Here is a 26999-nt window from a genome sequence, read left to right on the forward strand (position 1 = left end):
TGAGGCACGGTCTCAAGTATCCCAGGCTGACCTCAAGATTCCTATGCCTTTTTTTCCCCCTCTCTTTCCTTTACCTCCAGAGATAACAGGCTTAGGCAGTGCTGAGGCTCAAGGCTGGTGCTTTGTGCATACATTCTATTATTAACTGAGCCGAATGCCAGTGTCTTAGGGCTTCTATTGATGTCATGAAATACCATGACCAAAGCAACGTGGGGAGGAAAGGGTTTCTTCTGCTTACAGTTCCATATAACAGTTCATCATTAAAAGCAGTGAGGGCAGGAACCTGGAGGCAGGAGCTGAGGCAGAGGCCATGGAGGGCTGCTGTTTATTGGTTTGCTCATCATGGCTTGCTCAGTCTGCTTCCTTAGAGAACCTCTGGACCCCCAGCCCATATGTGGCACCACCCACGATGGACTGGGCCCTCCCCCACCAATCACTAATTCAGAAAATGCCCTACAAGCCTGTCTATAGCCTAATCTTACGGATGCATTTTCTTAAGTGAGGTTCTTTCCTCTCAGATGACTTTAGCTTGTGTCAGGTTGACAGAAAACCAACCATGACACCCAAACTCGTTATCACCATCGCTTTTGAAGTAGGCCTCTGTTTTTCTCCAGCTGTATTTGACCGAAAGTGTGGAGACATGAGGTGGACAGATATAGACAATGACTGAGTCTACTTTCATGCCAGCTGAGTATGACATAGAAGAGAGCAAATGGTTGAGGGTGTGCAGAGGGCCATGTCGGTTTGACTGACTGATCCTGGAATTGATTCTGCGTCAGGAAGTGAGTAGGATCATCAGAAGGGTAGGGACTGAGGGGTGAGAGGTGCTGGTGGGGTCAAAGGATGGTTGGAATCAGTGAGGAGATGAAACAGCAAGCTAGGCCGCAGCGAGAATGGGGAACTCAGATTTGAGATGCTGTCACAGCTCCAGGTTGAGCGGTGGGAAGATCCCTGGTAGAGAGCAGGTCAGTGGCGTTAGAGGCTCTCAGGGGCAGGGCTATCTGCACGTACGTCTTGAAGTCACTACTAGAGTAAAATGGTGTGGAAAAAGTCACAGAGAGTAGAGGAGAGCCCGGCTCAAAAGTACTAGAAAAAAGATCTCGGGAGCCAGGAGAAAGCAGAAGTGGCTTATATAACCCAATGACGTAGATTAACCCCTGGTTCTAAACAAAACTGAATAGGTGTGTTTTTCTCCTTGACTAATGAGCTTCCTGTTTTGCTAGAACCACCGCAGCTCTTCCTCTCCCCAGTGCATATCCGGGGCTCTGTGGACACAGTTGTCACTGAGGCCATTACTAGAAAAAGGTCTGTGTTCAGATAGAGTTGAAACCCTCCCAGGTATTAGGGTAGACCAAGGCAGCCATAATCCCCAGCATAGCCGAAAGCTCTGTCCCCTCACAGCTCCATGCAAAACCTTTACTCTGTAAGGACCCACCAAGTATGTGGTGGCACACCCCTGTAATCCCAGCACTCTGGGAGGCAGAGGCAGGTGGACCTCTGTGAGTTTGAGGCCAGCCTGGTCTACAAAATGAGTCCAGGACAGCTAAGGTTGTAGCCTGGGTACAGAGAAACCCTGTCTCAAAAAAGAAACAAACAACAACAACAAACCCCCAAAAAACAAAAAACAAAAGGAAAGAAAAGAAAACAAAGGACCTACCAGCCCCCATCCTAACTGAGACACTGTGGACAGCTGATGGTCCTGGGGAGGGAGAGTCAGTTTTCTTTATGGATATGACCTCTTGTAGGTCAATCACACTGTAGTGGACGGCCCCACTCTCATGGGCAGCCCAAAGTTCTGCTTGGTGAGCACTTCACAACAAAAATCTCTTCTCACTCTGCTTCTTTCCGCATACATAATAAACAGCTTTGGCAGGAAAACCTTTGACTTCGGGGAAGATATTTTTTGATCCATGGTCCATGTTTCAGAAAGCACAGCTGTTCACCATCTTGGTAAATGAGGGCACGTGCTTCAGTTTCTGGCTGCCCAGACCCCGGTTAATCACTAGGGTCTTGTCTTCATTTAGCTCCTCTCCTGGGCTTGGCTCAGTCTTGATTGGAAGCCAGGCCCATTCCTTTTGGCTCCCTCAGAGCTTGAGTGCGAGCGGTAATCACCTCCAGGCATTCCTCTGTCCGTTACTGGAGCACTTTCAGAAGACAGACAGGGGAAGAACCTGGGGACACTGAGTAGGCAGAGCTTGCTGCCTGCTGACTTGAATGAGAGCACAAAAGGAGGTGATGTTGCCGGTGCTGACTCAAATGTCAGGGCAGCCTTCTGAGCACCGACTTCTCATCTTGTGGTTATCTAGAAGCCCAGACACCTCAGATGTGCTCAGGCGCCATCTGACACCTTGTCTGCAAGAGTCACGTTTTCTCTCCTTGACATATTTCATTTTCTTCAATCGGCCCTTAGGTAAAGCTCTTCATCCTGGGATGGGGATGAAGCAGACTCTTGAGGAACTTGTTAGTGATCTTTACATTTCTGTTCGATGGGTGGGCATGGCCCTGCTGCAGAGTGACCAAAAAAGATAGGCTGGGAAAGTAAATCTAAGTTGCCCGAAGAGGACATGATACTATGACTAGTTCTTCAGATTTGGGGGAAGAAGCTAAAAACTGAAATACTTTTGTGCCATCTCCCAATTATTTTTTGTTGTTGTTATTTTTTTGAGACAGGGTTTCTCTGTGTAACAAGAGCCTTGGCTGTCCTGGACTCACTTTGTAGACCAGGCTGGCCTCAAACCATAGAGATCTGACTGCCTCTGCCTGCCCAAGTACTGGGATTACAGGAGTGTGCCACCATCGCCTTCAGCCATTGATTTAACTTTATTATTTTTTCCATCTCTCTGTGTGTTGGGGGAGGGAGACACACTCCACAGTGGATGTGTGAAAGTCAGAACTACTGGAGGGAGTTGATTTTCTCCTTCTGCCATGTGGGTCACATTGCTTTTTATTGTTTGCTTTTAAGCAGTTCCTTAATCTTCTGAGCCATCTCTTTAGCCTTGATATAACTATTTGAAGACAAAAGCTAAAATGTATCTTTGGGTCTCCTCAGCCTATGGACCAAAGTAGGTAATAAGTGACTTATGTAACTTTATTATTATTTTTTTGTTTATTTTTGAGATTGTGATTATAACATTTTTTTCTTCCTTCCTCCATATCCATCCAGGTACCCCTCCCTGCTCTCCTTCAAATTCACGGCCTGTTTCTTCATCAATTGTTATTGCACACATAAATGACTTGTGTATATCTGCAAACACTCATATATACCCAAACATAACCTATTGAGTCCATACAATATTATTTGTATGCATGTTTTCAGGGCTGACCATTTGGTACTGGACAACCAGTTGATGGATTCTTTCCTTGTGTTTTAGTTTGGGTTGCTATTGCTAGGATGAAGCATCATGGCCAAAAACAACATAAGGAGAAAAGGGGCTTATTTCATTCACAGGTCCATATATTACTTTATCATCAAAAACTCAAGCAGAAACTCAAGCAGGGAAAGGGAGCTGATGCAGAAGCCATGGAGGGATACTGCTTACTGGCTCGCTCAGTTTGCATTCTTATAGAACCCAGGGCCACTAGCACAAGGGTGGCACCCCCCACTATGGGCTAGGCCCTCCCCATCAATCACAGTGTAAGAGATGCCCTACAGCTGGATCTTATGGGGGCATTTTCTCAATTGAGATTCCCTCCTTTCAGATGACTCTAGTTTGTGACAAGCTGACATAAAACTAGCCAGGACAATTGATCCCTTGTCAGCTTGATACGTAAAACACATCGCTTTTAAACTATAACCCTTCCTGTCTTGTTCTTTCCCAAGATTGATACATTATTACATAAACACTCCAAATTTTAAAGATCTCACAGTCTTTAAAAATTCAGTATCTTTAAAATAGCAGTCTCTTTTAAAATCCAAAGTATTTTAAAATTTGAAATTCTTTCAGCTGTGGGCTCCTGTAAAATCAAACCTAAATTAAATGCTTTCTTACTTCAAGAGGGAAGAAACAGGGCACAGTCACAGCCTGAACAAAGCAAAACCACACTCCTACAGTGTAAATAACTCACCGTCCAGTGTCTGGGATTCACGCATGGTCTTCTGGGCTCCTCCAAGGGGCTTGGGTCATTCTCTGGCTCTGCCCTCTGCAGCACACACTGCTTGACTTCCAGGTTCCAGCTGGCTCAATTCCGCTGTTGCTGCTGTTCTTGGTGGTCATCCATGGTGCTGGCATCCCCCAAAACGCTGGAGTCTCTTGCTGTAACTGGGCTACACCTTCACCAAGAGCCTCTCCTGGGCTCTCTTCCAAGATTCCAGGCCTGCCACACAGTGCCGAGCCCCAGCTGCTCTCCACAACTGCTTCATGTCTTCAAAACCAGTACCACTGGGGTGACTCTTCCACTACCAAGTTCAGCTTCCGGCAGGAGGTAAAACCTTGGCAGCCTGTGGAACACAGCTTCTGCGTGCTGGCTCTGAGGACACACTTCCCAGAAGACATCACCTCTGTGGTGCTGGCGTCTTCTTAGCCACAGATAATTCTGCAGCCCCAGCTAACCAGCATCCATTATGTTAGCAAAGCAAAGGTTTTACTTTAGCATTCTGTTCTCTTATTAATCACAGCAGATTCTTCAGCTCCAGCAGTCTAGATACCACAGATTCTTCATAAAAAGGGCCCAACAGTCTTTGCTTCCCTCTGAAACTTTACAAGCCAGGCCTCCTTCATCTGTACTGCTCTCAGCATCTTCCAAGTTCCTACAGAATGAATGGTTCACTGAGGTTTCAAAATTCAGTGGCTTTTCTAGTCTGAGGTTCCATAATCCTCCCCAAAACAACAGGGAAAGGGTCAGGTCTATCACGCCACTCTCCTGGCACCAACCAGCCAGCACACTCGGGGGAGGGCCACCTCTCCCAATCCCAGCTTTACCCGGTTGCCTGGAGTTGTGTAGGGTTGAGTTCTTGAGTGATTTTTTTTTTCCTGTGCAGTTTGGCATGTTTGTTGGTGTCTTCCTGGTTCAGATCATTTTTGGCGGTCATGTGGGTGAGACTCTATGGATGAAGCTTCTGATGTTACCAGGAGACACAATCTCACAGCAAAGTCCCTGATCCGCTGGCTCTTACTATTTTCCCACTCATTCTTCTACAATGTTTTCCATGTAGGAGTGTTTTGTAGACTATCCTTTGGGACTGGCCTGCATAGCTCTGTATGTTGATTGGTTGTATTTTTTTTTTTTTTTTACAGTGGGTTCTGTCTGTTGCAAAGTTTCCTTGATGAGGGGTAAAGACTACCCTTATCTATGGATTTAAGGACAGATGTTTAGAGATCATTGCTAGGGATTGTGCTGTTTTAGTTAGTTAGTGGTTATAGATTCTCCTATAGCACTGATTAGTTATCTGGGTTTTCAGCTCTCTTGCTGATTGGCTCTTAAGTCCAATAAGAGAGCTGTTCGTTATTGCCAAGCTATGTGTGTCAGAGCTGTACCTTCAGGGTTATTGTACCCTGCTGGTTGTTGTGGTTCGTAAGCATCACAGATGGATAGGACTGTTCGTTGCCAGCTCCTTCTGGTACCATGGAAACCAGTCTTCAGGGAGTTCAGCATTCAGGTCAGTTCCAGCTCAGGGGCCCCTGGACCCTGTTTCTGAATGGAATGATGTCTTCAGCAATAGGAACTTACCAACCATAAAAAGGTGTTTGTTGTTGTTTGTTTATTTGTTTTTGTTTGGGGTGGGGAGGCAGAGTATCACTGTCAAGCCTGGTTGCTATAGAACTAGTTATGTAGACCAGGTTGGGTAGGCATAAGGTAATTGTGTAATTCAATTGCTGATTTCTGTTCCCCCATATCTGGTTGTAATCCTAGTTCTGAAAGTCTCCTGCTCTCGAAATTACAGAGCTCCACCTACCTCTACCTCTTGAGTGCTGGGATTAGAGACATGTGCCACCATGACCAATATATAAAACAATTTTAAAATTAGCTTACAAAGTAATGTTTCCATATGAGGTTTTCATGCATATTTCATCTTGGTTGGTCTATCCTAAGCTCCTACTCCTTCTTGCCTTTCCTGTTCTTGTTCTACCCACTAGCAGCCTCCGACTTCCACTTTGTTTTGTTGCCTTCCCCATTTCCCTCCCTCGGGACTCCCCATGTCTCATTGTTCCCTTCTTAGTTTCCTGGCCTTATTATGTCAATTTTAGCAAAAATACCATTTGGCTGCCCTGTGCACACAGGAAGGGTTGACTTGGCTCTGACTCTGACCTTGGTCATCACCAAGGTCTGAATCCATCTGGAATTTTATTACTGGGGACATTTCCTTTTGCATACCGTGGCTGTGGAGCAGGCTTTCTGGGTACTTCTGGAAAGCCATCAGGTTCAGTGACTATGGTTCAGTTGTGTTGGGAGCAGAGCAGGAAGGTCCTTGAGCCCACAGACCTCCTCTGGGGCAACCAGGAATGCTAAGCATTCAGGGAAGTGGAGAAGATGAAAAACCTGTGATTAACCGCCTGGTGATCTTCCTTATATGCTGGCCAAGGCCATATCAAGCTATAACCAGGAGGTGGCTGGGTGTAAATGACTCTTATAGCCAGAGGCTCCCCCAAAGTCTCACAACCAGGACAAGAAGTGGCTAATGTCCCAAATGACCCTTATGCTATAGTGTGACCGAAACCAGGCCAGAGCCTTAGGCCCTTAGGCTGGTACAGGTATCTCTGGAGCCCATCTTCTTGGAAGAAATGACATATGCCCGAGTTGAGTTTCAATGTAATTATACTTCCTTGTGCAACAGGGATTGTGTTACACCAGGGAACCCTTTTTCCAAATTATACTGGGCCTAAATACGTTGGGAGCAAACCGCCTGTTATTATACCCCCCAAAGTCTGATCCAGGGTGATGAAGTCAATCTGCACTTGGTTTTCATTCTTCTCTCTTGGGTGGTTCACTTCCTGTATGACACCTTGTGGGGACTCCCTCACAGCTGAGCCTGGTAGAGGGAGCTGAGTGCAATGGGAAGGTTGCGCTCATTGTGAAAGGCAGTCAAAGACTTCAGAGGAATCATTTCCTGCTTAAAGAAACAGTGGGGTTTATGATCCCACAACGTAGAGTAACACACGGCCCTGGGGACAAGATGAGTGTGCAGGGGGAGTTACTCAGCCTGTGTGTCCTCAGTAACAACCCCTCCTACCCCCCCCATCAAGTTTCTCTCTTTCTGTCTCTGCCTCTCTCTCCTCGGCTGGCCTACAACACTTTAGCATTCTCTCTCAGCCTCCCAAGTGCTAGAGCTTCAGGCGTGTTTATCTTCCGTTTTAAAGTCTGGGAAATAGGGGGTCAGCAGTACCTTCTAAGTAGGATTCAGTGCTTTCAGAGCGTTTTTTTGTCAGTGCCCAGAGTTGGCTCTCACGCCAGAAGAGGGATGTGACTGTATTTTTAGAAGACTTACCAACTCTACTTTAAATAGGGATTTACTTTAAAGTTTATTTTTGCAGCCCCATTTGAAGAATGGTGGTTTATATCCGTTCCATTTATCTTCAAACCTGCCATATTCCTTCTACCCTTTCTCCAAGCCATCAGGGTGCAGACTGCCCTACAGGCCTCATTAACCCCTTGTTTTCCTCAGTCGGGTGTAAAAGGAAACAGGATCCTCCTGAATGTACAGTGTCTCACCAAACATGAGACCAGGCAGACCCGATGCAGAGAATCTCTCACACTTACCACCATTTTCTGGTGGAGCTGCCTCTGCTCTTTGTACATACTTTCCGATTCTTTTCCACTAGTAGGTCCACTGCCTCCAAGCAAGCATTTACTGTCATATTTTATCTCTGACACAGGAGCTCATGTATCCCAGGCTGGCCTTGAGCTTGCCATGTAGGAGGGGGTGGTCTAGAATTTCTAGGCCTCCTGCTCCTACCTTCTGGCTATAGAAGTGTACCACTACCGCTGACCCCTGGTTTATGTGACACTGGGGCTTGAACCCAGGGCTTAGGCATGCCAGCAAAGCACTCTACCGAGTGAGGTGCATGCGAGTCCTCTTCTCCCTTCTCAGCTAAAGGCATTTCTCACCAATTCAAGGAGCAGCCTGCATGTCTTAGAGGTCGGCCACCTCCAGCGTAACGTGGTGGTCAGAAAATAAGGAAAAGAGATAAAGCTCTGGGGGATTTCCGAGTCAGGGAGGTGGGCTCAGAACAGAAGACAAAGGCTCAGGTTGGGCCGTAAGGGTTCTTAGGGGAAGAAAGGAAACCTAAGCCTCTGACACTGATGAAGTCCGCTCCTCCCACTTCAGAGACTGCTTTGTGGCTCTCCGATGGCCGGAAGTGCCCGGCTGAGGAGCAGGCGAGTGGGGAGCCGCTGCCTACAAGCTCAGACTGCATTCTGCTGGCCTGGGATATTTATAGTACCTTTCTCTCCACCTGGATATATGCAGCCTGTGGCTGCCGCTTGTGTAGGGACTGCGTGGGGGTGGGGGCACACATCAATTTAAATGACTGGTGCTTGGCCTTAGAACAAGGCCGGGATGGAAGTTACAAAGTCTAAACAGAGGGCAGGCGGTGGAAACGCCAGATTGCAGCTCCTCCGTGCAGGGCAGCTTGTGCAAAAAGCTCGGTGGTTAGGCCTGGTGAAACCCGGGGCTTTCCAACTCCTGTGTGGCAGCAGCGAGGCTGTGGGCGTGGTGAGGCAGGTGTGGGTGGCCAGGGATCTGTCTCAGTCTCCTCCCCGCCCTGGCTGCCACAATTGTCTCAGCGGCTACTCAGAAGGGTTAAAGGCCAAGCACACAAGAAGTCTTCTTTCTAGTAGGAAAACGGGGTTCTAGAGAGTTTACTGTGGCAATCTTCTTTTCAGACACAAAACTATCTACTCCACCCCTGCAGACATGTTATCGCCATCTGCACCTTCAATTTTCTCTAACCACCAACCACCTTTCTGGCTGCTCTCAGACAGTAATGACATCATTTAAAAATACATAAATAACTGACCTCTCTGCCATCCAAGCAGTGATTACATTTCCTCCAGGGCAATGCTTAAACGCACCGAGGACTCCACTATTGGACCTTTAAAGCTGCGAGAGAGAGAGAGAGAGAGAGAAAGAGACAGAGACTGAGAGAAAGAGGCTGGGCACAGTGGCTCATGGCTTGTCATCCCAGCATTAGGTGAACTGAGGTAGGAGGATGGCCCAAGAGTTCGAGGCCAGCTTGGGAAACTTTGACATATGGAAATAGATAGGTAGATAGGTAGATGGACAGATGGATAGATTGGTACAAAAAGTGAGAACCCAGTCTAGAACAGGCCCAGCAGGAGTGAGCCACCTACAGGTCTCTGAGTAAGGCCTGCCCTGCCTGCTTCACTGACAAGCCAGGCTGGAAAGAGGCCAGAGTAGGATCTTAGGAGAGAAGTAAAATAAAGAACAGTAGCTATGACCTAGAGAAACGAAAATACAGTTGACATTTGTCCCGGCTTTTCTTTTTTCTCACTCAACCTTATCACAACACAGATGAGGTAGTCCCGGGTCACCATTGCACAAGAGGAAACTGAGGTTTGGGAACTAGGTTAAGGAACTTTTGGCACTAGTGTGGGCGCTGTGAGCCTCCCGAGTTTTCCACGCGGGCCGGGGACAGGTTCTGGCACAGTGGCACAGGTCTCAGGCTGCTGGAAAGGCCGGTTTAGTGGCCCGGGACGAGGGGGCGGCTGGCCGAGATCCGGAGCAGCACGACAGGGCAGGGGCAGCTGGCAGTCAGCTGGTGACGGGGCCGCGCGCGGCGGGAGGCGAGCAGGCCACATACCGCGGGGCTCGGAGGAAATAGCTGGAATTCCTCCCGCGCCACCGCGGCCCGGGCACCCGCAGCCTGCGGGGAGGATCCGGGCGCGCGCCAGCGCTCCGCGTGCTCGTCCCCGGCACTGCCCAGGGAGCTCTCCCTCCCCCAAAGCGCTCCCTCCGCTCCCCGCCGGCGTGTAGGTCCTCGGAGCCCGGAAGAGACCTGGAGAGAGGCACCGCCTGAAGCCGCGACGTTCTGTTTCTGCAGACCCCCGGGCCAGCCAGGCCTCATACCTGTTGGTCTCTGGTTCAGGCCTGGGAGTTGACAGGGCGCCTAGGAAGGCCTGCTAGCTGCACAGTGGTCCCCAGCCCCTGCAGATGCTACAGTGCTCCCGCCCTCTGACACCCGCCCGCCAACTCCCTTCAAGCAAAGGAGTTTGTTGAGGGTCTGGAGCCGGCTCCAGGCGGAGGGTCCCTCCCTACAAAGGCACCTACAAAGGTGCCTTTGGAAAGCTGTGGCCAGTGGTGTCACCAAATGTTCTAGGCCCTTTCCCTCTAGGCTTCCCAAGTGTGTGAGCCAGAGAGTCCCCACTTGGGGTGGAAGGATTGAGGCTAGACCCTCAGGAAACCGCTGCTGCCAGGTGGTGAGATCTGGGTGATACAGAAGGGAGGGCAATGAGGGCTTGGAGTGAGTACTGAATCTGGGACCCTCTGACTGCACAGAGCTGTGGAGGCATAAGAAGGGGATGGGAGCCCTCCTCGCAGCAGAGTCAGCTGAGAAAGCTCCCCTCTTCTGGACAGAACCAAGACATTTGATCAGGTTGAGGGATTAGGAGGTGGGAAGGTAGATAGAAGATCCTGGGGGGGGGGCACATAACCTTTCCTAGGCGCTTGGCCTCTGTTGCTTAGAGCAGAGGTGGGCTCATCCAGGCTCTCCTCTTTTCATTGGCGTGATTGCTTCAATGGATAATAGCATACGGGCTAGTGAGACGGCCCAGCAGGTAAAGGGGCTCGAGGCCAGGCCTGATGATCTGAGTTCAAACCCCAGAGCCCACCTTATGGAAGCAGAGATCATACATACATATAAAATGTTCATCCAGCTCATTGTCTTCTATGACTGGGAATTCCTCCCTGACCTCCAGTACCTTTCATCCTCTGACAGCTTCCATGTCCTATCTGATTCTACCTTTCACACTGGATGTGAACAAGTGCTGTTAGGTTTATCTTCCGAGTTAGATATTAGCTTTACAAAGACACGACCCTGCAGGATCTTACATGCCCTTGGAGACCTACTACCTAGAAGAGTGCTAACCTCGGAGCAAAGACTACTTAAATGTTCTTCGAATGACTAAGAAGGACGAGGAAGAAACCGGGCAGGCTCAATACAAACAGCATAGACCAGAGGCAAAGCTGGCCAGTGGAGCCAGCATATCCAGGGTACTGCTACCCAGACCCAGGCCGGGAAGCCTGGTCCTGAGTGCTAGGCACTAGATCTCCCAAGAAGGCCCCCGGACTTACACATATTCCCAGCCTTGCTCTAGGTCTGACTTGGGCTTATTACAGCCCTGTTTCCCCACTCCCCTAACTACCACGTTCCTGCTACTCCCGAACTGCCTAGAAGGTTCTGATTTCACACAAACTGGTGCCGTTTTGTCCTTCTGCTGGGGCTTGTGAGTGGCCTAGTCCAAGGCTCAGGACAGAGATGGTTTTTGCTAAGCTGTCTACCCTCAGGGCAGGGATAGCTTTAAGCTCAAAGCAGGATGGACCTGGGAGTTTCCCAAACTGACCCAAATCAACTGGGTCCAAGTGTGAAGCTTCTAATTTCACCCCTTCCAGACCTTCCAAGTAGCCAGACAAAGGCCTGGGGAGGGACTCTCCTCTGAGTAAGTTCTCACTGAGGCCCTGGAAGGAAACAGGCTGAAGGCTGGCCTGTTCTAAGGCCTGGCCTCCCCCTAGATGGGGGAGGTCCTGGAGGCAAGGCAATCATTTCCAGAAGTGTCCCTCGACACTCACCCGTGAGGAGCAGGCCCAGGAAGCCTTGGCACTCCCTGCAGACACAGCCAGCTCACAGCATCAGCAATGGTTCTGGGAATTTGGGCTCTCAAAACCCCTACATTTTTCATAAGAAAGAGGAACAGATTTTGGCATCTTTGCTCCCAAAACAGGAACTGACCAAGACAGTGACCTCTACTAGTCACTTCCTCATCCAGGGCTTCCAAGGGGGGTGGGGGGAGGGCTCTCTGTTTCCCCCCAGAAAGCTGTGGCCATAGGAGCCCCAACGGCGGAGAGTAGGGAAGGAAAGGTAGAATGAATGTAGGGGTGGGGGAGGGAAAAGGAGAGAGAGAGAAAGAGAGAGAGAGAGTTCTGAGGACTGAGGGATGCACAAGTCTGATGGGATGGAGTTAGGGCCAGAGGGTACCTGGCATCTAAGAGTTACTCAATGGAGTTATTTTTATCTTTTCATGAAAAAAGTATCACCGCTGTGACCTCTTGGAGGTTCACGGTTTCTTGGACCTAGGCCATATGTGGATTCTGGGGCGGGCAAGAGCAGGAGAGCAAAGTGAGCCCACCAAGGGTGCTGAGAGGATGGATGTGAGTGGGAACCAAGGCGGGAGGAACAGCGGAGGCAGGCTGCTCTGCAGAGGGCTCTCTGGGACAGGAATTCCCCAGAGGGACCCTGGAGGCCTTGACGCGTGACCAGCACTGGTATGACAAACTCCGCTCAGAGGAAGGCATGAGGCAATGGGGGAGGGTTGGGGGTGGGGATGGGAAGGCGACGACTCACCCAGACCATTAACGTGTTTTGCATTCCGGGCTCCTCACGTTGAGCAGCTGGCTGTACTGGTGGCTGTGAATAGGTCTTTGCTGGTCCAGGTTCTTGCTATAAAGCTGATAGCTAACAGCGTCGCAGGTTTACAGTGAGGACATAGCTACTTTCTATGTTATTGGGTGAAATGGACAGTCTGTTGGCAAGTGGAAGCTTCCTTTTTTCTGGATAGCCTAGTGAAGGGCGCCTGTGGTGGGTGAGCCAAGGTCACAGGTTTGGGCTCTGAGAATGGAGAGATGTGGACTCAGGATGGAGGAGGTCATGCTCAGGGGGCCTGGGGAGGTGCCAGTGGTCTAAGGTTCTATAGGTCATTAAGGTGTTCCTTGGACTCCGGTTCTGGGGCACCTTGCTTATGGGGAGAGGGGTGTGGAAGGGAAAGGAACTGTCTGTGGATTCCTTTAAAGCCCAGTAGAGTCTGAGATGCCGGTTCTCAGTAGGGACAGAGTAATGGTCGTCACATTCAGTAAGATTATTGCTCTTGCCAGGCTGTGAGTGTCCAGAGATGGGATTCCTCACAGATCCCAGCACACACTGGGTGTCAGCTAAAAGTGGGCTAGAAGAAAAGATCAGGGTCAGAGGCCTGCTGTGAGCAGGTAGAGGCCCCCAGGGAGCAGGTGGAGCCTTCTGGGTGCTTCAGTGTTTATCTCCTTGCCTTGCTGACCGCTCAGTGACTTCTGTCAGTGTGACTGTGAAATCCACTTCCTGTGAGGTCTTTGCTGGTCTGCCAGCCTCTCTACTTCTCATTTTCTCTGGTTCCTTCCATCTCCCATGTCTCCCAGTGTGAGTGTGTGTGTGTGTGTGTGTGTGTGTGTGTGTACTTGTACATGTGTGCACGTGGAGGCCAGAGGCTGACATCAGGTATGTTTTCATGTGTCATGTTCCACCTTATTACTTGAAAAAAAAAAAGATTTACTTATTTTTATTTTATGTGTATGAATGTTTTGCCTGCATGCGTCATGTGCATGCCTGGTACCCTCAAAGTTCTCTGAAGAGGGCGTTGGAACCCCTGCAACTGGATTTACAAACTGTGGTGAGCTTCCGTGTGGGTGCCAGGAACCAATTGCTTTTAACCACCGAGCCACTGCTTTAGGCCCTCCCTTGGCCGTAGCTTTTGAGTGAGGGTCTCACCGAATCCAGAGCTTGCCAATCTGGCTTCACTGGCTGCCTGGAGAGCACCACAGGATCTGCTTGTCTCAGCACTGAGTTACACGCGTGTGCTGTACACCTAGCCTTTTACATGGGTGCTGGATATCCAAATGGGTCCCCACGCTTAAATGGCAAACACTTTCCTGAGTTAGGCCACCTCCCAGTCACTAATACTTTTGATCTCTAATTTGTTAGGGATTATGCTAGATGGGAAAGATGATACAGGATAAACAATGCTCTTGCCTGAGATAGGGAAACACCCTCTTGCTTCTGTAAGGTCTGGAGACCTTTCAAAGCGGCTTTGTTGGAAGAGGGGAGCATTTTCCTTGCTAGGTATGATTTTGTGGCGCCACCTGGTGGCAATAGACGGATAGACCTACACCAGTTTTGAATGACTGTACGCATAAAGAGACCAAATATCGGGGCTAAAGAGATGGCTCAGTAGCTAGACTCGGTGGCACACACCTGTAATCCCAGCACTCAGGGAGGCAGAGGCAGGTGGATCTCTGTGAACTCGAGGCCAGTCTGGTCTACAAAGCCAGTCCTGGACAGCCAAGGCTACACTGAGAAACCCTGTCTTGAAAAACGAGAAAAAAGAAAGAAAGAAACAAAGAGATATTTCCCTTAAACCAGTGGTTCTCAACCTTCCTAGGCTGTGACCCTTTAATACAGTTCCTCCTGTTGTGGTGACCCTCCCCCACCATAAAGTTATATTCGTTGCTGCTTCAAAACTGTAACTTTGCTACTGTTATCAATTACTACATAAATATCTGAGATACAGGATAGCTGATACTCCACCCCTGTGAAAGGGTTGTTTGACCCCTGGGGGGGGGGTCACGACCCACAGAGAGCCACTGTCCTAAACAAGCCTTTTATTGATCCCTTTATCTAGTTTTCCCCTTTCTACTTGTCCTGTTAATTTCATGATGTACTTTATTATTACGTCTTTATTTTTCGTCTGTGCCAGTCAGTGCCCATCTGAAGGTCAGAGGATGGCGTCTGGGTGTGGTTCCTTTCCTTCCGTGGGGGGGGGGTGTGGGGCCTCAACTCACGTCAGCCGTGTACAGCAAGTGCTTTTGCCCACTGAGTCATCTTGCCTGAATGGCAGGGCTGGACTTTCTTAAAACCCCCTCTGAGGGCAACGTTCCCTAGCTCAAAAATCCCAGTGGTTCTTGTTGCCTTGCATGGTAAAGTAAAATGCTCTCTTTCCTATTCTCTCTCTCTCTCTCTCTCTCTCTCTGAGACAGGTTTTTCTCTGTGTAGCCCTGGCTGTCCTGGACTCACTTTGTAGACCAGGCTGGCTTCGAACTCACAGAGGTCCACCTGCCCCTGCCTCCCGAGTGCTGGCACTACAGGCGTGTGCCACCTCGACCTGCCAATCTTGCATCTTAGTGTTTCCCACAAGGCTCCTCACCCCTACTGCAAACCTAGCCCGGCTTGCATAATCTCTTGCCTCTACAGTCTCGGTGAATTCCCAACTCACTCCTGTGTCATTGACTTCTTCCAATCCACTCTTCTCCCGGAAGCCGGAGGGTTTTGGTGGTGGGGCCTTACACAGCCCAGGAGAGATTTGACTTCACCATACAGGCTTAGCGGCTGGCATTACCATGCCAGAGTTGTGTGGTGCTGGATGCCAGACCCAGGGTTTCCTGCTTAACCGCCAAGTTGTAGCCTCGGCCCTTAGGGGAGCCCTTTAATTTTATTTCTAAAATATTTTAAAAATATTCATTTTATTTCATGTGTTTACCTGCCTGTATGTCTGCATGACACATGTGTATCTGGTGCTGGAGGAGGTCAGAATAGTGCAGGTCTTTCAGAACTGGAGTTACAGGTGGTTGTGAATGACCATGTGGACGCTGGAGATTAAAGCCAGGCCCTTTGCAAGAGCAACAAGTGCTCTTAACCACAGAGCCCTCTCCAGTCCCTGGGGGTCTTTCTAAACTCAAATTTAATCAAGCGTCTTTTCCAGGCTTAAATACTTTCAGTGGCCTTTAACCTTTGTTTAACTCCAATCCAAACGTCTCAATATAAACCTAACCCCCTACAAAGATGTACAGGGTCAATGCCGCTGGCCGGACTCAATCTCGACTGTGAATTGGAATCTTCTAGAAATATCTTAAGAGTCATTAATGGTTCAGCCCTGCTCCCTTTTCTTTTCATTTAGTGAGCGTGCCTGCCACTGAGCGCGACTCTCAGTCCTTGCTCATTGTGAGGCAGCTTCCCTACACAGCCCCGTTAGACTCAAGTTTCAAGTCCCTCCACCCCAGTCTCCTGAGTGCTGGAATTAAAGGCATGTGCCTCCACAGCCCGGCAATGTGTGGTACTTTTGAATATTATGATTTAGTTGATCTGGGATGTGCTGGGATACTGAGATATATATATATATACACACACACACACACACACATATATATATATATTTGCAAGCTCCTGTGTAGAGTTTATATTTATTTGCTTGCTTGGTTTTCGAGACAGGGTTTCTCTGTGTACTATCTATCTATCTATCTATCTATCTATCTATCTATCTATCTATCTATCGTTTTTTTCAAGACAGGTTTTTCTTTGTGCAGCCCTGTTTGTTTGTTTGTTTGTTTGTTTGTTTATTGGTTTTTTGAGACAGGGCTTCTCTGTGTGGCCCTTTCTGTGCTGGAACTTTCTCTGTAGACCAGGCTGGCCTCAATCTCAGAACTCCACCTGCCTCTGCCTCTCCAGTGCTGGGATTAAAGGTGTGTGCCACCACCTCAGACTGTCCTGGGTAGATTTTATAGGCCGTGAGGTTGAGAAGGCCTGCATTAGACCTGGCCAAGTATCTAATCCTCACCAACCACCAACTCGCCTAAGCTCTTTCCGGCCTCAGGACCTTGAAGATGCTGTTTCTTCTGCCTGAAAGGTGTTTTCCCTTGCTGTCATGTATCTCCATTCCTCCCAACCCACTCTAGACTCAATTCAAACATCTCTGTTCACAGAGGCCTCCCCTATCCACTCAGTGTACAATTATTTTCCTTGTCATTATCTATTGCTAATTAAAAAAAATCTTTCTTAATACTATTGCCATTGAAAGTTTTAAATTTATTTATTTCTAAAATAATAAATATTATTTAAAATAATAAATAAATATTTCTAAAATAAAGTAATATTTCTGCTCTCAGTAGATGATAGCTGAAGAAGGGAAGTGTGTGTGTGTGTGTGAGAGAGAGAGAGAGAGAGAGAGAGAAAGAGAGAGAGAGACACTGTTTACAATGAGAGAATCTGATAGGTGTGCTAAGAATAGACAAGGGGGCACATTTGGAAGTTAGCAAGTTAGTTTGTTCTTATTTTATGGATGCTGGCAGAAGACAAAAGACTCTGAGCTCAGAGACAAGGAGTCTCTTTATTACTCACAGCACTAGCACTGGCCAGTGGGTAAGCGGTGACACTGGTTCCTTAATATCCAGTTTCCACCTGGTGATGTGCAGAGGTCCAGGAGACACATGTGTTTGTCATGAGCTTCGTGAGCACAGGGAATCAGCCTGAGCCCAGGGAATTAGCATTGTTCCTTGTTGGCACTTTTGTTAATTTGGCCTTTATTCTGAAAGGAGACACAGTCCTTGAAATTCTGGGCAGGAGGCAAAACTTCCCTGTGTCCCACAGGGAGATGTGATAGTGGCCTTTCAAGGCTATGTACTAGGTGAGCATCCTTCAAGGGAGTCAGGAACCAAGGCAGGCAGTGCCTTGGGATGCATAGAAACAGGTCAAGGATTTGAGAACCCCTCGTTTACCTGGGATTTCTGTCTGGAGGGGCTTTGCAGAGCAAGCACAGGACTCCAACAGACCTGTGGGCATCGTTCACATCTGGGAAACAGCTGGAATTTGTGGACACAGCCCCGGAGAGGAGGGCACCATGTAGAGGCAACTGCAGTGTTTTCTTGACACTTGTGCAAACAGGCGAGGACCAGCTATTAGAAAAACAACCGCCAGGAGGCTGGAGGCCAAGCAGGTTCCCGAGCTCCGTGGACGAGGGAGGCAGTCTGGTTATAACTGGCAAGCGTGTCAAGGGCAGAGGCACGCGGGCTCTGTGGAGCACGGAGTAGAAGTCTCAGTCATAGCTATCTTGGCGTCTTAGGCCTGTTGGCTTATGAACAATAGGAACGTATTGTAAGAGGCTGAACACCTGAGGCCAGGTGGCAGCATGGGTGGGCTCTGGTGAGAGCTCTCTTCCAGGCTGCACACCTTCGTCGTCTTGCCTTTTCATCTGGTAGAAGAGATCTAGGGCGCTCCCTAGATAGCAATGACACTCGTGAGTATCATTCACAGCAGCCCTAGCCTCATGACCCAGTAACCTTTGAAATGCCCCATCTTCTGACACCATCACATCATAGCAGGGGTTGGGGTTTCCGCATTTGGTACTTTTGCAGTTCTGAAGACTGCATTCACGTGTGTGTTTGGTGTATGTGTGTGTGTCATGTGTAAGGATTGCATGCGTGTGTATGTGTGTGTATTTGATGGGGGAGTGTCATGTGTAAGGACATTTAACATCATCCCTGGCTTCTGTGCAGTAGATGCCGGAAGCCCCCTCCTAATATCTGCAGACACTGTCACTATTCCTACTGTGGAGATGAATGCTTATTGTGCCTGGGATAGAACCAGTGTTCTGGTCCCATCCTAATAAGGCAGGAAAGCAAGGCTCGGAGGTGTTTAACTTCTCTATAAAGAACCCAACCATCTGACTCCTCATTTCAAAAAAGCCAATGTGATTCAGATACTCAACAGTGCCAGTGTCAACGTTCACAATGCCCAGCTGTATCCAACCAAAAGGGCTACAAAGCGCTATGTCAGAACCCACACCAGGAGGCTGTCAGGGACAAGAGACAGAGTTACACACATCTTGAATTGGCATACAAGAATCTTTTAAAACGAAGATCTTACTTTATGGCTGGAGAGATGGTCCAGTGGTTAAGAACACTTCCTACTCTTGGTGAGGATCCAGGTTTGGTTCCCAGCACCTACAAGATGGCTCACGGTGGTATGTGATTCCAGTTCCAAGAGATCTGATGTCCTCTCCCACCATGGCATGCATGTGGTGCATGCATATATGTGCAGGCAGAACACTCATACACATAGAAACTAAAATAAGTATCTTACTTTATTTTTAGGTGTGTGTGTGTGTGTGTGCATGCACATGAGTGCAAGTATCTGCTAGGCCAGAAAATGGTGTCATAATCGTTGCTGTTAGCGACGATTGCCAGCTGGCTAATGCATCGGCTGAGGACTGACGACCGAGCTCCTGGAAGAGTGCCAAGTGCTCTAACCACTGAGTTGTCTATCCAGCCCCAGGAAAACATCTTAAAGGGGCTAATACAGAGATGCTCAGAGACTTAAAGAAAAACAGGAACAAAACAAGAAGAGAAATATTTTTAAAATCTCTCTCTCTTTGTCTCTGTCTTTGTCTCTCTCTTATCACTCTGTAGCCCAGGCTGGCCTTGAACTCATGCTTCTGTGTCAACTTTTGGAAGACCGTGATTAGTCTGGCTCAACCCACCACATTTTTTCCCCTAGAACTAACTAGAGAATATAATGTCTGAAGTGAAATAGTCACCAGATGGACTTGCTGCACATTGACTACATACCACAGAAGACACTGTCTGTGAGCATGCGCACACAACAACATCCCAAACTCCCAACCCGGAAACTCCCCTAAATCTATTCAGGCAGAAGCCCCTGACCTGTTGGGGACTTGCAGCTATCTAACAAATATGTAGGATTCCAGATGGAAAACCAAGAGTCAGGGTGGAAAAATACGTTGGACAAAAAGAAAGTCTAAAGAATATTCAAATCTACTAGAAGTTATAAACTTAATTATCAAAAAAACAAAGTTGTATAAACACAAAAAAACTATACAAGAATATTACATAGCATTTCTAAAACCTAATCATGAAAAGAAAAACAGTAAAGTCAGGCAGAATCGGGGGTGGAGGGAACCACATATTGTTTATACAAAACAAAGAAGGATTGGACATTACTAGGAACTATGGGATACAGGAGGCGCTTCTTGCTCGACACCACTGAGAGGCGAGCAGCCTTGTTCTACCGTGGTCTCCACCATGACGCTCAGCTTACCCACAGCAATGCCACCAGCAATCCACCATGTAAAACCTCTGAAACCACCAAGAAAATGTGTTATTGGTAAATGAACCACTTGGACTAGAGTTTAGTGCAGGATTATATATATATATATATATATATATATATATATATATGAATCTATTTGCATTCTTCTACATGCCAGCTAGACCAGCACCATTTGTTGAATATGCTTTCTTTATTCCATTATATAATTTTGGCTTCTTTGTAAAAAATTGGGTGTCCATAAGCGTGTGAATTTCTGTCTGGGTTTTCAGATCAATTCTATTGATCTACCTGTCTGTTTATTTATTTATTTTCAATTCTAATGCTTTATTTTTACTTTTTTAAGTAAATTTTTATTATTTTTTATATTAATTACAGTTTATTTACTTTGTATCCCAGCTGTAGCCCCCTCCCTCATTCCCTTCCAATTCCACCCTCCTTTATCTCCTTCCTGCCCCTCTCTAAGTTCACTGATGGGGGAGGTACTCCTCCCCTTCCATCTGATCCTAGCTTATCAGGTCTCTTCAGGACTGGCTACAATGTCCTCCTCTGTGGCCTGGCAAGACTGTTCCTCCCTGGGGTGGGGGTGGGGGGATCAAAGAGCCAGCCATTGAGTTCATGTCAGAGACAGTCCCTGTTCCCCTAACTAGGGAACCCACTTGGATACTGAGCTTTGATGGGCTACATCTGGGCAAGGGGTTCTAGGTCTGTTTCTATGCTAATACATTTGGGTTTTATTTTTAAAAAGTCAGTGAAATGATTCCTAACGATATCCTGCTCTTCTCACAGATTGGTGCCTAGCCCAATTGTCACCAGAGAGCCTTCATCCAGCAACTGACAGGGAGCAGATGCAGAGACCCACGGCCAAACATTAGGGGGAGCTCAGGGTATCTTTCAGAAGAGAGAGAGGAAGGATTGAAGGAGCCAGAGGGGTCAAGGACATCATGAGAAAACCCACAGAGATTGGGCTGACCACCAGGGAACACGCATGTGTGTTACAGTCGTGTAGCTTGGGACCCCTAACAGTGGGGGCAGGAGCTGTCTCTGGCTCTTTTGCCTGCTTTTCAGACCTTTTTCCTCATACTGGCTTGCCTTGTCTTACTGCGACTTGATATGCCATGTTTGGTTGATACCTTGGGAGACCTGCCCTTTTAAAAAGAGTAATGGAGAAGGAGTGGGTGTGGGGGCAGAAGGGAAGTGGGGGGGGCAGGACTGAGAGGAGAGGAGGGAGGGGACACTGTTGTTGAGATGTAATATATATGTTCTCTCTCTCTCTATATATATATTCAGTATATATGTTTTGGAATGAACCAACAAATTTCTTTTCTTTTTGTTTTTTCAAGACAGGGTTTCTCTGTGTAGTAATGGCTGTCCTAGACTCACTTTGTAGATCAGGCTGGCCTCAAACTCATAGCGATCTGCCCGCCTCTGCCTCCCAAGTGTTGGGGCAGAAGTCATGTGCCACCACTTCCTGGCAAACCAACACATATCTAAAAGAATCAGGTTGTGAGTCCTGAGCCAGGCCTGGTGGAGCACATCTCAGCCCTCCACTCAGGAGTCAGAGGCAGGAGGATCTCTGAGTTGGAGGCCAGCTTGGTCTACAGAGTGAATTCCAGGTTAGTCAAGGCTACACAGAGAAACCCTGTCTTCAAAACTTAACAACCAAAACCAACCAACCACCCACCCAACCAAGTCAGGATGTGTTTCTTTCCATGTCCAAATGCAGAGGAAGAGCTCAACCCTTTGGAAGCCAGCTGTGGGAGAACCTTCACGAATGTACACGTCTCCGTGACGATGACTGACCAAACCCTTTGAGAACCGTCTGAATAGACGTACTACAGTAGCCAGGATGCCTTACATGGTGAGTGGAGGTAGGTGGGGGCAACCCAGCAGGTTATTCCTGTTCAGGTTCAGGCGAGACTTTTACAGTTTACAGCAGGCATGGACTACTCCAGCGTGTTGAAAAACATGGGGGCTGGCTCCATGAGGCCACAGTGGACCTGTTCCTCCCATTGTGTGTCTCCTGGTTATTGCTCACAGGTGGTGAAGACAGTAGAAGAATCTACTGGGCAGTGGTCAGACCCCAGTCTCCTCAGTGTTGTCCCTCAAGCTACCTCTCAGCCATATTTCTACACCAACACTTACTCTCCTATTTGACTTGTGACAGAGATAAAAACATTTTTATTAGTTCTTTGAGAATTTAAAAAAAATTATTTATTTTTAATAAATTACAGTTTATTCACTTTGTATCACAGCTGTAGCCCCCTCCCTCATCCCATCCCAATCCTGCCCTCCCGCCCTCTTCTCCTCCTATGTCCCTCCCCCAGTCCACTGATAGGGGAGGTCCTCCTCCCCTTCCCTCTGTCCCTAGCCTATCAGGTCTCATCAGGACTGGCTGCATTGTCTTCCTCTATGGCCTGGTAAGGCTGCTCCCCACTCAGAGGGAGGTGATCAAAGGACCAGTGTTTTTAGATTATATTCACCCCTTCATCAAATTCCTCCAAGGCCGACCCCACTTCCCTACCTAACCAATTTTGTATCTTCTTTTTTTAAAACAAACAAACAAACAAACAAACAAGCAAGCAGTCAAGTCCAATTTGTGCTTTTCATATTCTTAGATGTGATGACCATCCACTACCCACTGGAGAGTGGTCAACCTACCATAAATCACACCCCTAAAGGAAATGGACTCTTCCAGAAGCTACCTGCTGCCAGCAGCTCCTCAGTGTGTGTGGGGTGGGGCCTTGTGCCTCCTTTCCTTACCGTGCTGGGGTTCGGTATGGCATGAGCTGAGACAGGTCTTATGCATGCTGTCATAACTGCTGTTGCTGCCCACCTTTGATTCGTATGTACAACTCATACGTGGTTTACCGACCGCCACCTGTTGCTGGCCCTGGAGATGTGCTGCTTCAGTTTCGACCTGTGCATCACCCCCGACGATGTAGGGAAAGCAAGAAACGATGGGACGTTAAGCTGCACTATCCGAGGACCAGCGCTGGAGGCCTTCACACAAACGCCTGGAAGGCCTCTAGATCGACTGCATGGCTGTCTCAGCGGCATCTCCCCCATCTCCAGAAGCAATTGTATGCCAGTGCACAGGGGCTGTAGGAAGGATCAATGCAAAGTGAAGGGGGAGGGGGAGATATGTGTCAGCAGAGGTGGGTCTCCCACGAGAAAACACCGAGCAGAAAGCCGTCTGAAGCTGAAGGAGCCAGACTTACCTGGTGATGCTCAAGACACTTGCCACAAAAGATGAATGAATGAGACGGGAAGGGCCATCTTTCGCATAAGAATATTACTAGATGGTGGTTTGTGTTTCTGTTAGAAACACTTGGGTAGGCAAACCTCTCCAGTCTGTTTCTTAAGTTTTTGTTAATGTTTCATGGTAGAAATGTTATGTTTTCAAAATGTCCGTGTGACTTCCTACTTAATGTTGGTAAAAAGTATCTAGCCGTGTTTTCACAGTAATTTTGTTTCTGTTGTTTTTACTTTAAATAGACAGATATAGAAGAAACCCAAAGTAGAACAAATTTTACTAATGAGTTTAAGCTAGCTTAAATCTCAAAACAGTTGTGTCTCGTGAAATGAGATGCAATTAACTCCGTGCTGTCATGCAATCTGTCATTGCATAACAGGAATGTGTTTCCGTTGTTTCAGTCATTAGGTGCTGCTTAGCACTACCGTCAGTGTCCTGAGTGAGGTACTCAGGCAGATGGAAGAGTCAGGCTCAACATACGTGTGCACGCCTGTGCTCTCTCTCTCTCAAACGCTTACGAGGGCCCAGCAGAAAGTGAGATTGAAAGTTGGTGGTGCATGCCTGCAATCCCAGCCCTTGGGGGAGAGGAGACACTCAAGGATATCTTGGGCTACAGTGTGTTCTAGACCAGCCTGGGCCACTTGAAACCTTGTCTCAAACCACAATAGTAACAACAACAGCTACGAAAAGCAAACCAGAAGTCAGAAACTACCCAAACCAAAGAAGGAACAGCGTGATAGGACCCCCCTGCTCCCCAGGGCTGGAGATGAGCCCAGGGCTTCACACATGCTAGGCAAGGCGCCACCGCTGAGCCCAGTGTGCATACTTTCCTACAGTTCTTAGAGGCAATCTATTTTGGTGTCACAGGAGGACAGAACAGGCTTTTATACAGGACTAGAGAAACCCTATTTATACAAAGCTAAAAAGAGCCATGTTTCTATAAAGTCCATGTGCTTCTAGGTCCAGATGCCCAGGACCCAGTTCTCAGCATCAAAGACAAGACAAGAAGTGACTGAGGTGAGAGTCACAGACTCACCATTTCATCTCATCCCAGCAGGAGCTTGGGCTGTTTGAGAGAATGAGTTTGTGCATGGAAAAGATATAAGCTGTACGTGTTTGTGGGTCTGGGGAAAGTGAACCTCCACTATGGAGAGGAATATATGTGATGGAAACAGATGCTGGCCGCAGCATCTCCCCCCATGTTATTTGTAAGGAGGAAAGTGTAGCAGGAGGAAGAGGGGAGTCAAACACGGTGAAATTCACTGTGTTGTGAATTCTAAAAGTTGGTTTCTGTTTCTATATTGTATTGTATTTATTTTGCATTAGTTTTAAAATTATTAAACAAAACGTAAACAGGCATCACATAAAAGACACTCAAGCTTAAAAGGTATCTATTTAATTATTTGTGTGTGTGTGTTTGTGTGTGTGTGTGTGTGTGTGTGTGTGTGCCACAGTGTGTGTGTCAAATGACAACTTGTCAGGGTCAGTTCTCCCCTTTCACCATGTGGCATCCAGGGATTGAACTCAGGTTGTCAGGCTAAGTGGCAAGTACCTTTACCCCCTGAGCAATCCCTCTCACCCAAGAATTGCTCTTCTCGATGCAGGAATTTCACTGTGCTTCCCAGGCTGATCTTGAACTTATGGTGGGCTCAAGTGACCTTTCTGTCTGGTGCCCTGAGCTTGTAGGTTTTGAGTTTAGCTACTGAGCTATGCTTCCAGTCTAGTAGAAAGGAATGACATCCACGTACTATAATACAGTCCTGCTTGAACATTACAAATGCTCAGGTCCAAAGACAGACAGACAGATAGACGGACAAAAAGACAAGGTTGCTTATATCCTTTGGGCTTAATTTGCTGTTGGTCATATATGTCAAGAAAGTAATCCATTTCTATTAATATTATTATTATTAATTTGTTTTTTGAGACAGAGCCTCTTTATGTAACTGGCTGTTTTGGAACTCACTATGTAGGTTGGCTTTCAACTCCCCTGCCTCTGTCTCCTAAATTCTGGGATTAAAAGCATGCATCACCATATCTGGCCAGCCATTTCTTTTAAGTGTTTTTTTAATTTATTGGAATATAGATTTTTAAAAAATATTTTCTGATGACCCTCTGCAGGTCGTTGGTATCTGTTGTAACGTATTTTATCTCTAATTTTATTTATTTATTAAACTATTTTAAAGTTTATTTATTTTGGGTCATATTTTTTCCTCATATGTGTTATCTGTGCACCACTCTCATGCCTGGTGCCAAGGGGTCAGGCTTCCTATCCCTGGAGTTGGAGTGAGCCACCGCATGCTGGAAATGCATGCCAGGTCCTCTGAAAGGACAGTGCTGTTAACTACTGAGCTATCTCTCCAGGCCTCATCTGTAGTTCATTAACTTGAGTCTTCTCTCTTTTCTTTTTGCTGGTTTGACTAAAAGTTTGATAATCTGATTTATCTTTCTGCCCTGATTTTTGACAAAGATGCCAAAACATCCATTAGCAAAATGATAGCCTGGACATTCAGACAGAGACTGAAACTCCATTTTTCTCTCTCATCCTGTATGCAAATCAATTACAAATAGATCAAAGGCTACTCCAGTGGCACAAGAAATAAAACCCAAGCAGACAAATTGAACTGTATGAAGCTAAAAAGCTTCTGAACAGGGTGGGAGAGAATCTTTACAAGCTAAACAGCTGACAGAATATCTAGAAATTTGAAGAAATTAATCAAAAAGGAAAACACAGAACCCCACAGACAACCCAGTCAATGAGTGGGCTAATAAAACAGACACACAGCTCTTAAAAGCTGAGGCACAACCAGCTAACAGATAACATCCATGAAAACAAATCAAAACATTTAGCATCACGAGGCATCTGGAAAAAGCAAACTAAAATTCCGTTGCAGTCCCGTCTTACCCCAGATGGCTATCACCTAGGAAACAAACCACAACAAGTGTTGGTGAGGATGCAGGGGTAGGGGTGTGGCGGAGGAGGGTCCTTATACGGTAGGTGGGAATGTGAATCGGCATGGTCACTACGGAAATCGTCTTTGGAGGTCTCTCAAAACACTACAAGTAGATGCATTATATAATCAAGCTCTGCTAGTCCCAAACACCCACCCAAAGGACGCTAAATAAATGCATCATAGAGCGTCTTGGTTACTGTTCTAGTGCTGTGAGGAGACGCCAGGACCACAGCAACTCTTACAAAGAAAAACATTTAATTTCCCATCATGGTGGGAAGCATGGTGGCAGGAATGGGGATCAGAGTCTACAACCTGATCCACAGACTGCAGGGTGGGGGTGGGGCGGGGCAGCTGTCCTGGGCTTTTGAAACTTAATTATATGCTTCCTCCAACAAGTCCATACCTTCTAATCCTTCTCAAACAGTTCCTTAACTGGGGACTGAGCATGCCCAAATATATGAGCCTGGGAATGGGGGCCATTGTCATCCAAACCACCACAGGGAACATACTGGCACCACTCATCACAGTAGCCAAGCGTGGAGTCAGCAAAGGTGCCTGTCAGCAGGTGAATGGGTAAAGGAAGTGTGGAGTGGACACACAGTGAGGGTCATTGCCACAAATAAAAAATGAAACTGTGTCATCTGCAGGAAAATGGATGCAATTGGAGATCACAAGGCAAGTAAAATTAAGGAAAGCTCCCAAAGGGCAAATATACTCTCTTTCCTTTTTAGGTCCTAGATTTTATATAAATATATAAAAATAATTTATACATAATAAAAATAGAAATAAAAAATATTTGAGGAAAGAACGGGGTAACGAGAGGTGGCAGAGAGAAAGGGGAGGGTATTGGAGGTAATTATGGTCAATGTCCACTTTGTAAGAAAATGTCTTTTTTTTTTCAGCACAGGGGATTGAACCCAGTACCTTGTACATGCTCCATGGGTGCCCTACCATTTAGCCACACCCTCTGCAAATGTTTTTATA

General features: G+C 47.3%; 3 long non-coding RNA genes across 6 annotated transcripts in view; 1 reads left to right on the plus strand and 2 right to left on the minus strand.

Annotated features, from left to right (window-relative positions):
- The window catches only part of LOC132646302 (uncharacterized), a 43969-nt gene extending 39358 nt beyond the window's left edge, over window positions 1-4611 (minus strand). For both annotated transcript variants that reach the window (XR_009584449.1, XR_009584448.1), the window contains exons 1-2: window positions 4066-4611; window positions 1658-2425 (exon numbers count right to left, since the gene is read on the minus strand). This is a non-coding gene — a long non-coding RNA (uncharacterized LOC132646302). The remainder of the gene's footprint in view (window positions 1-1657; window positions 2426-4065) is intronic.
- A 588-nt stretch (window positions 4612-5199) lies between these two features.
- LOC132646307 (uncharacterized) lies at window positions 5200-11858 on the minus strand. The gene is made up of 2 exons (XR_009584452.1): window positions 11744-11858; window positions 5200-5287 (listed from the first exon to the last, which is right to left on the minus strand). It is a non-coding gene; the product is annotated as an uncharacterized LOC132646307 (long non-coding RNA).
- A 157-nt stretch (window positions 11859-12015) lies between these two features.
- LOC132646308 (uncharacterized) lies at window positions 12016-25251 on the plus strand. 3 transcript variants are annotated; one of them, XR_009584454.1, is made up of 3 exons: window positions 12016-12436; window positions 21535-21669; window positions 22427-25251. It is a non-coding gene; the product is annotated as an uncharacterized LOC132646308 (long non-coding RNA). The 3 variants fall into 3 exon arrangements; XR_009584456.1 differs by lacking the exon at window positions 12016-12436 and adding an exon at window positions 21186-21424; XR_009584453.1 differs by lacking the exon at window positions 12016-12436 and having other exon boundaries at window positions 21186-21669.
- Window positions 25252-26999: the final 1748 nt, after the last annotated feature.

This window comes from Meriones unguiculatus, chromosome 1 (genome assembly GCF_030254825.1).
Source record: "Meriones unguiculatus strain TT.TT164.6M chromosome 1, Bangor_MerUng_6.1, whole genome shotgun sequence".
Lineage (NCBI taxonomy): Eukaryota > Metazoa > Chordata > Mammalia > Rodentia > Muridae > Meriones > Meriones unguiculatus.